Source organism: Botryllus schlosseri, chromosome 1 (genome assembly GCF_051294905.1).
Source record: "Botryllus schlosseri isolate E-star chromosome 1, Bs_hap1, whole genome shotgun sequence".
Lineage (NCBI taxonomy): Eukaryota > Metazoa > Chordata > Ascidiacea > Stolidobranchia > Styelidae > Botryllus > Botryllus schlosseri.
Genome location: NC_137236.1, coordinates 11,854,954 through 11,861,324, shown reverse-complemented (window position 1 = coordinate 11,861,324; position 6,371 = coordinate 11,854,954). Strand labels below are relative to the sequence as shown.

The 6,371-nt window shown below is 42.0% G+C and overlaps 1 long non-coding RNA gene and 1 pseudogene across 2 annotated transcripts; both read left to right on the top strand.

The window, feature by feature from the left end:
* Positions 1 to 3,796: 3,796 nt before the first annotated feature.
* Positions 3,797 to 4,746, top strand: LOC145438719 (uncharacterized). Its single transcript, XR_013915009.1, has 3 exons — positions 3,797 to 4,440; positions 4,493 to 4,551; positions 4,624 to 4,746. It is a non-coding gene; the product is annotated as an uncharacterized LOC145438719 (long non-coding RNA).
* Positions 4,747 to 4,774: 28 nt separating this feature from the next.
* On the top strand, positions 4,775 to 6,124 carry LOC145438708 (ficolin-1 pseudogene; annotated as a pseudogene). Its single transcript, XR_013915006.1, has 3 exons — positions 4,775 to 4,883; positions 5,631 to 5,739; positions 5,812 to 6,124. The product of XR_013915006.1 is annotated as a ficolin-1 pseudogene (transcript).
* Positions 6,125 to 6,371: the final 247 nt, after the last annotated feature.

Below are 6,371 nucleotides of genomic sequence, written 5' to 3'. Positions count from 1 at the left end.
TATTTGGGTCATGTTATCACATCAAACGGTGTTTTGTGCTGTGAAGAGAAAGTGAATGCGATCAAGGAGTGGCCTGTGCCTTGTAAATTGAAGGATTTGCAGGCATTCTTGGGCACTGCAAATTATTACCGACAGTTTGTGCCATTCTTTGCATCGGTGGCCAAACCTTTGCTGCGGCTCACTAAGAAAGGTGTCAACTTCAAATGGGATGAACAGTGTCAGATGGCATTTGATCAATTGAAAACGAAACTGACCTCGGCTCCTATATTGGCGTTTCCTTTGGAGAATGGCGGTGCTTTTATATTGGATTCTGATTGTTCTGGTTTTGGTGCAGGAGCAGTGTTGTCACAGCTTCAAGATGGCGAAGAAAAGGTGATTGCATATGCAAGTAAATCTCTTTCAAAGGAACAATGTAATTGGTGCGCTACTTTCCGAGAGCTGTATGCTTGTAGATGGGCAGTTGAACATTTCAAGACTTATCTTTGGGGTCGAAAATTCATTCTGAGGGTTGATCATGCAGCACTTAAATGGCTGATGAATTTTCGCGAACCGGAAGGCCTGGTAGCCCGTTGGATATCTTACTTGAATACGTATGATTTCACGGTCGAACATAGGCCTGGGAAACTTCATGGTAATGCTGATGGCTTAAGTCGCAGACCTCGGCGACGTTGCAATCGTGAAGAGTGTGGCTCATGTGCCCCGTATTTGCCTTCCGAAGGTGGTAAAATTGTATCTGCGATTGTTGCCGGTATTTCTGACGATAGGACTAGTAATTGGTTGGGATCTTATACCTTATCTGACATCCGTCAAGGGCAAGCAGAAGACCCGGAACTTAATGTGGTCATACAGTATAAAGAGAATCGTACGGACCGTCCCACATCTGAAGAATTGTTGTTTCAGCCGCATGTAGTGCGTCAGCTGTGTATGCAGTGGTCTGTTTTGTCGCTGTGTAATGGAGTGCTGTATAGAAAGTATTCGAAGGCAAAGCCTGGATGTCCCGTAACGTGTCAACTGGTAGTGCCAAGATCATGGCGCAGGGAACTCTTCAATCACCTTCATACTCTTCGGACTGCAGGTCACCTTGGACGTGACAAGACTTACTGGAAGATGAGAGAACGCTGCTACTGGCCCGGTATGAAACGCATGGTTGAGCACTGGGTAAAATTTTGCAAGACTTGTACGGCTACAAAGTCACCTCATGGTATTCACCAAGCTGCTTTGTGCAAGATGCTTTGTGCTGAACCTTTAGATAGAGTGTCGCTTGATTTTGTTGGGCCATTGCCTGAGACTGATGAGGGGTATTTGCACATGTTGGTGCTTACTGATTACTTTTCGAAATGGGTTGAAGTGTATCCGATGCGTGTTAAATCTGCTCAAAATACTGCAGAAATTCTGGTGTCCCAATTTTTCACAAAATATGGGTGCCCACGAATAATTCATACTGACCAGGGGGGACAATTCGAAGGGGAACTTTTTCAGCACATGTGTTTGCTCTTTGATATTAGGAAGACTCGTACCACCCCCTATCATCCCCGTTCGGATGGACTCTGTGAGCGTATGAACAGAACGCTGCAGCAAATGCTCACTAGTTTTGTTGATGATTCTCGGTCTGATTGGGCTGACCATTTGCCCTATATTTTGATGGCTTATCGCTCAACAGTTCATCATTCGACTGGTTATACCCCAAATCGCCTGTTTCTGGGTCGTGAAATATCACTTCCTACTGATATCATGTATGGTCGGCCCCCCAGTAATGACAGTGCTAAATGCTATGTGGATTATGTCAATTGGTTTCGTGATGCTTGTTCAGATGCTTTTACTTTTGCTCGGGAACGTCTATCCAAGTCTGCAGTGAGGCAGAAACGTGATTTTGATAGTGCGGTGAGACCGCTGGCTTTTGCCGTGGGTGACTATTGTTGGTATTTCTATCCTCCTAGAAAGAGAAAATTGTCCTCTGGATGGTCAGGACCCTATGCAATTGTTGAGCAAATTTCCGAGTGTGTTTACCGCATACAGAAAGTTGGAACTCAAAATTTTCGCAAGTCTCATGTTGAATACCTGATGCCTTATGATCGTGACGATGGGGAAAGTAGTGATGTTGGTGTTTTTGAACCAGTAATAGCTGAAGTTTCTGATCATGGTGATGAGATTTTTGATATTGTGAATGACCAGGACGTGCCTGAAACTGCATACACTACAAGGTCGAAACGTTTTGTTAGGCGTCCTAGGTATTTGTTGGATTATGAGTCATGATTACTGTTTATTTTGATTATTTTTGTTAGTTTTTGGTTTGACATGAGAGTGAATTTTTTATTATGTAATTCCCTCTACTTTGGGGGGGGGGGAGCAGTGTGACAGCCCACCCATTATGGGTGTATGTGATGATTGTTAGTTACTATTTTGATGGTACTGTTATTTCTAGGGCCGCCAAGTGTCTAGCTCCGACTCCGTTAAATGGACACTTGGTGGATCCATGACAATGCATGCTTCTTCTTGTCTGAACTGGCTGCCGTGAGGACGCGGAAATAAAGCTGTCTAAAAACTATTGTGAATCTCTTTAAATCGACAATATCAGGAGGTCTTCCACATTTAGTACCATCTATCTATGTCTTCAAATGAAGCTACAGCTTGGAAAGCATTTCTTACGATGGTCTGTTGAAAAAATTGCTGGTCAACTTTTAACCTCTCGGTTGCAATATGATTCACTTTCTGCATATCCATGTCAATAGACTCCCAAAACCTTGGCAGTCAGTGAGTAGCCGGTGAAGCGTTTTCACTAGGACAATAATACAATGGAATTGCTTTACCAAGAGCGATGGGACTGTGATATTATGCAGGGTTGTAACCAAGTCACAAAGCTCCGAGTCACAAGTCATTCTCACTTTTATTGTTTTGACTCGATTCAAGTCGAGTCATTTTCAATTTACCACCGAGTCAAGTTCGAGTCCAAGTCATCGAGCAGAGGTCCGAGTCCGAGTCATGTTATTATGACTCGAGTCCGAGTCCAAGTCATTGTGTTGACTGATCAGTTTCCAGTTAAAGTCTTGTTAAATCCACTCTTCCAACTGTGTTTGGTGATATCTAATGGTTCGCATTTATATTATACTAATTTTCCTCACTTTTAAAAGTTTCTGATCGCATTTTCAAGTACCAGTACCAATAGACGTAATCCCAATAGGGTGTTTACTTTACTGTTCTTCGAAATTACAATGAAATGTCGGTCTTGGCCGTCTGAGTCTCGAGTCATATCACTTGGTTCGAGTCATGAACAATGACTCGAGTCCAAGTCGAGTCAATACACAGATTGACTCGAGTCGAGTCGAGTCATTTCCGTATTTTGAGAAAATGACTCGAGTCAAGTCGAGTCATCAAAAAATCGTGACTCGAGTCGGACTCGAGTCGAGTCATGACTCCAGTCATTACAACCCTGATATTATGACAGGCTTATTGCTGGAGTCTAGACAGAGGTAACACAAAATCCCAGAAATACACAGAATCATTGAAGAGAAAATTTGTTGGCAATATTTTAATATTTTGCACCTAAATACGTTTGGAGTTTACGTATTTGGCATACTTACATGTATGAGTTATATTTGTGAATAAATCTAACTTCTCATAAACTTCAAGATATGGCGTGAGTCCTGAGATGATTGGGTAGTAGAATTTAAAATATGTTGACATTTTTGACCAAAAATTTCAATATCATTTTCAAGATTTGTCACATATCTCAAAATCCTGACGTGTTGCACAAAAGAATAATTGCAGATTTGAAATCATCGACCTCAATTTAGTATAATACAGTATTTAAAGTCAAAACCGGAAATTTTGTGTTATATTTATGCCTTGTAGCGCTAATTCAGCTCTGTGATTTATAAAGTAAGCCCATATGCTTATTTCTTATAGCCGCAACAAATACAATTCGGAAATCGGTTAATCATTTCCGTGTATTTGATAAACGGTCGATGATACCTGATGAGAAGCCTAAACTAACACTTGCCCATGACTAAAATAAGTTTTGCATCCAGAGTTTTGTTTTCTCAACGTTTGCTCATTCTTTATACCTTGCCACGTGATTTCAATATTATGAGGTTTATCTTATGAATTTCCTGGTTTCGTAGCTGCGTAGAAAATCGCAATTCGGAAATCGGCAAATCATTTCCGTGCATTAAATAAACAAACTGTCGGCAATATCCAATGACCAATCATCATTTGAGATTCTTACTAAATCAGAGATGGCATTTGCCTGTGTGACTCAGCTTAAGTGGGTCGCATAACTTGTGAACCTATAAATTCACCTGCCCATCAACTACCATCTTATTAGGGTCAGTAGGATACGCGTCGCCACGGCAGCTGACATCGAATATCGGATTTCTTTTAAAATGTCGCTCAAGATTTGGATTATTTTGCTGTTCGGATTCACGATCTACCTTCGTTCGTCAGGTACGATGAATTTGTGTTCCATTTGAATCGGATTATATTTTCTCTTTTCCAGCGAAATTCTGCATGAGAAGATACGTCAACGGTAAATGGATCTCGAAGGGAGATTGCGGGGTTGTTATACGGGTAGTTTAAAGTTATGATACCGCTGAAGGTTATGTTATGTTCTGGGTACTTTTCATGAAGGGCTCGGGAAGGATTTCGGAGATGCGGAAGGAAATTCAACTCAGAATCAACGATCAACGATCAACGATCGCGGATAGGGAATGGACTGTTAGTAGCGTTTCAAATCTTTCTGTTGCGGCGTAATTTTTATTGTGAATTCTTGTGTTGCTGAATGCTGTTGCGGGTTTTCCAACGAAGAATGAACGGAAATGTGGATTTCTACCGAGGTTGGGATGATTACGTGAAAGGATTCGGGGATTCTGATGGAGATTTGTGGCTCGGTGTGAAGGTTTTCAATGTGATTCCTTCAATTTGTAGGTTTTCGTCGATCATATCTTGTTGGTTATGGCTGACTATAGGGATGGTGTGAATGTAAGGTGTACGTTCGCATTATGTCTGTGAACCTCTGGAATTTTGATGTTCGCGTTCACAAACGAACCTTGGTTCTGCACAGTGATCCTTTTGCAAAAATACAATTTTCATGATATTATTAAGTATGTGGTTGAAATTCTTCGCACGGCATCATGAAAAGAAATTCAGCACTAAGCGAGCATGTACCTTGCCTATTTCAAAAATGATTTGCTAGAAAGTCCGCTCGGAATATCCATCATTTCGTTTGTGAATCTGTAGAGAATGTCTAATGTGATCTTTGTCCGCAATCAGTTATTACATCAACGTAATAAATATAGAGAATGCATCGATGTCTGATGTAAAAAAAAAATCAGACAAACGGGATCTAACTTGGTTTGATATCTTTATTGTATCACAAGGCCAAATCCTTCCTATATATTGGGGTGTTGGCTACTGCATACCTTGTTTTTGAGATAATATCTTGCGGAACCAATGTTTCACAATGTTAAGGCTTAAGAATGCATCAATCCTCGTCGAAATCGTTGGCGAATGAGACTTTTAAAATGTCAGCGCTTACTTCAGCATTATGGCATTACACGGTCCGAATGATAGATAATCACCGAATCAGTTTGATTTAAAACCAACACCCCACATAATCCCGCATCGCTTGTCCGCAGGGATCGATGAGTTGCATAACAGGACAAAGGAAGGAGACATGGAATTGAAAATCAACATGATCACAAAAGACAAAGGAATTCATTGGACGGCAAAATACAGGCGAGTCTGAAGCAACGGTCTCTGTGAAAACATGCAACCAACAAAAACATGACGGCTTTCTTTTCTCGATTCCTTTTCCAGCAACTTCCAGATCGGCCCCGGATCCGACTTCTACAGATTGTACGTATCCGGATACTCCGGGAATGCAACCGGAGATGGTCTCGCGCATCACAACAATAATCAACGATTCTCAACGTTCGACGCGGATCACGATGGTTGGTGGGGAGGGAATTGCGCTTCTGAATGCGAAGGAGGCTGGTGGTATCGCGCGTGCGGCGCCAGCAACCTGAACGGAAACTTCCACAAAACAGGCAACAAGGGAATCTGGTGGAGGGCCAGCCACAACCTCCTGCGCTTCTCGGAGATGAAGATCAGGAGAAAAACGAAGAATTGACTCTTGCACGCATGTGACGTCACACTTTCAAAGGGTCCTTATTCTCTGGTGAACGTGAAGTCACGCGACGTCTGAATGCGTGGATTGGAATTTTATAGCGCCCTCTCGCGGTGATCGATTTGCATAAGGTTACGAAAAGAGGACAAAGTATCAACGCCGCATAGCACCATCTCGCGGTACCACACCAATCAAATGCTATAAAAATCCCATAAAATCAAATAACTTCCGTCGCTTTGCTTTGTCCGAG